Here is a 3579-nt window from a genome sequence, read left to right on the forward strand (position 1 = left end):
CTCCTGTCATTACCTTGAAATTTTTAATAATTTTGCCTTTGACATTTTTAAAAATGCATTTGGTACAGGGTTTCACTATGCGGCTTGGACTCATAGTGATCCTTCTGTTTTCAGCCTCCCAAGCACAGGGATTACAGACATGTGCCACCACACCTGGTCTCGGTGGCCAGCTCAGTGCACCCAGTGGCGGTTTGGTGCAGCATGTGGTGCAGGGGATTGAATCCGGGTCCCTGCACTTGCCTAAGCAGGCATGTACTTGTGATTTGTAAGTGAAGTCTCTGGGACAAGGGAGAAAGTGAGTGAGGAGAGCACAGTGCGTGCCACCTTCCCACGGTGTCCTGTTATATTGCATGGATACAGCATGACCCAGGAACTTAGCGAGATACAGGGCAAGCAAACGGACTGAGGAAATGGGACTCCGCAGCACTGAAACATCACGCTGGCAGGTGCTTTGAATGTGGAAAAGCAATGGGTGTGTAAACAACACGGACGGCTCTCAGAATCTTCCTACGATCACGTTCGCATCTTGCTGCTCCAGCCTGCAGGGCACGTTCCATCCTTCCAACCCGCAATCAGCAAAGGAAAAAAGCCTACATATTTTTTTGCCCCATACATTCCTGGAAGTGAGCAAAACAAGTTAATTTTAAGCATGAAGGAAATCATGCACATCCAAACCAGTCAATGTGGCAGCCAGATTGGTGCCAAGTTTTGGGAGGTGATCAGCGATGAGCATGGCATCGACCCCACTGGCACCTACCACAGGGACAGTGACCTGCAGCTGTACCGCATTTCTGTGTATTACAATGAAGTCACAAGTGGCAAATACATTCCTCACGCTATTTTGGTGGATCTAGAACCTGGAACTGTGGACTCTGTTCGATCAGGTCCTTTTGGCCAAATCTTCAGATCAGACAATTTTGTTTTTGGTCAGTCAGGGGCAGGCAACAACTGGGCCAAGGGCCACTACACAGAAGGGGCCACACTGGTGGACTCTGTCCTGGATGTGGTATGGAAGGAGGGTGAGAGCTGTGACTGCCTGCAGGGCTTCCAACTGACCCACTCTCTGGGTGGGGGCACAGGCTCCAGCATGGGCACACTGCTCACCAGCAAGTTCCGAGAGGAGTACCTCGACCGCATCATGAACACCTTCAGTGTGGTGCCCTCACCCAAAGTATCTGACACTGTGGTTGAGTCCTACAATGCCAACCTCTCTGTGCATCAGCTAGTGGAGAACACAGATGAGACCTACTGCATTGATAACGAGGCCCTGTACAACACCTGCTTCTACACCCTCAAGCTGACCACACCCACCTACAGAGACCTCAACCACTGGTCTCAGTCACCATGGGGACCTCAACCACTGGTCTCAGTCACCATTAGTGGCGTCACTACCTGTCCCCGCTTCCCTGGCCAGCCCAATGCCCGACTTGCGCAAGCTGGTCGTGAACATGGTACCCTTCCCATGCCTGCACTTCTTCATGCTGGGGTTTGCCCCTCTCTCCAGCCACAGGAGCCAGCAGGACCGCACCCTGACTGTGCCTGAGCTCACCCAGCAGGTCTTTGATGCCAACAATATGATGGCTGCCTGCGACCCATGCCACTGCCACTACCTCACGGTGGGTGCTGTCTTCTGAGGCTGCAAGTCCATGAAGGAGGTAGATGAACAGATGCTCAACATGCAGAACAAGAACAGCAGCTACTTCATGGAGTGGATCCTCAACACCTATCACATGGCCTCAAGATGGCTCTCACCTTCATTGGCAACAGCACAGCCATCCAAGAGCTGTTCAAGCGCATCTCAGAGCAGTTCATGGCCATGTTCCAGTGCAAGGTCTTCTTGCACTAGTACATGGGCGAGGGCATGGATGAGATGGAGTTCACCAAGGCTGAGAGCAACATTAATGACCTGGTGTCCAAGTACCAGCAGTACCAGGATGCCATTGTGGAAGAGGAAGAGGATTTGGGGGATGAGGGTGAAGAGGAGGCTTAAGCCAGAGTCCCTGTCACCTTGAGCTCTTCACTTCTTCACTCAGACACCTTCAGCTGCCCCTTTTTTTCACAATTTGTTTGCTGCCTCTATCTTGTTTCTTTCGGGGGTGTAGAACAGTGCCTGGCATACAGTAGGCACTCAATAAATACTTGTTCATTGGATGTCTCTTGTTTCTCTACTCTGGCAAACCCAGACCTCTGTCATTCTAGGTGACACTGCATTTTCTGACTTTCACATCTGTCTAGTTCATATTTCTGTTTTCAGAATCTCCAAGAAGTTAGGTCTCTTCCAGATCCCTTTTAGAACCAGCCAGGTGTTGAAAAGCCAGGAAAGGGCCACCATGGGGAGCTGAAGGGGAAGAGAGACAGTCGATGATAGTCAATTTGGGGAAGAGGGTGGGGCTTCCCAGGTGGGGACTGTTGAGAAGGGGGAATCCAGGCTTTCCCACTCATTTCCAGGCATTTCTACACTCAGCCTCATGGGACCATAAACAGTATTAGCTTCATATGGCTCACAGCATGCCTGTCCCTTCAGAGGGTAGCTGCCACTGTCCCAGGTGCACACCTGGCCACCTTTGTGTTCTGGTCACTGCCCGGGACAGAAGATGCCCTCTTTGCAATATGTCATCCTTGACTTTGCCGTGTCCTACACTTAGATTTCTATTGTGTGTTGAACTTATGCTTTTTTCCATATTGAAAAGAGACATTGCTCCAAGAGCCAAAAATAAATGGGAATTCAAAAAAAAAAAACAACAACAACAAAAAAAAACACTGATGACCCCAAAACTCCAGTCTGTCACTTCTTACACATGTCCTACTCTGTATGTGCCACCTGCCTATGGAATGCTAAAAATGGTGAGAAAAGAAGGAAAGGAAAAGAGAGAGCAATCGGCGGTTCCTCTTTGTTTCAGACTTTTTCTACTCAATAGCAAGCAGGTGGAGAGTGTCGGTGGAGTACGGCGGCATCGAGAAGCGAAATAAACACAGTTGAGTTTGTCTTGCTCAGGACCTCCTTGCTCTGCCATGAATGAAGCAGCGACGCATCCGTGACTCCTGAGTTGTAGAATTTCTGTGGTCTGCAAACGAGTTCGGTGCACTTATAACTTCATTTTCAGCTGGGGTCACGCAGTATAATGATGAATGGTGAAATTCATGCTAATAAGAAGAACTTTAATTTTTATTTAGGATGACATTCAACGGCAAATACAAAACACCAGGACACGTACAGGGAGACTATGGAAGAAGGAAGAAGGTTTTCTATTGTAGCACCTTCAGCGGCCTTTTCTCATTTCCTACGTGTTTGTGCTGGGCTCCACAAACTGTGTAGCTGTCCCTGGTCCTGCCCTTGTTTTGGGAGACCGAGGAGAAGCATTCAGGGTGACGGCGAGAAAAGCTGGGCTCCGTCCTTCTCAGGAGCGGGTGGACTGCTCTGAGTGATGCTTTCCAACGCCGTGCGCAGGGGCGACTGACGCTCCTGAATGAGTATGAGGAAACCCAAGGCAAATTCAGGTTCACCACATACACTCAGGGACGTCAGGTCCACCCCTAAACTGGATGTGGCATCTTTGGACTGGACAGAAGAGGAAAGAG

At 49.8% G+C, this 3579-nt stretch overlaps 1 pseudogene; it reads left to right on the plus strand.

The window, feature by feature from the left end:
• Positions 1-649: 649 nt before the first annotated feature.
• On the plus strand, positions 650-1990 carry LOC101563072 (annotated as a pseudogene).
• Positions 1991-3579: the final 1589 nt, after the last annotated feature.

This window comes from Octodon degus, unplaced genomic scaffold (genome assembly GCF_000260255.1).
Source record: "Octodon degus isolate 3935 unplaced genomic scaffold, OctDeg1.0 scaffold00018, whole genome shotgun sequence".
Classification (NCBI taxonomy): Eukaryota; Metazoa; Chordata; class Mammalia; order Rodentia; family Octodontidae; genus Octodon; species Octodon degus.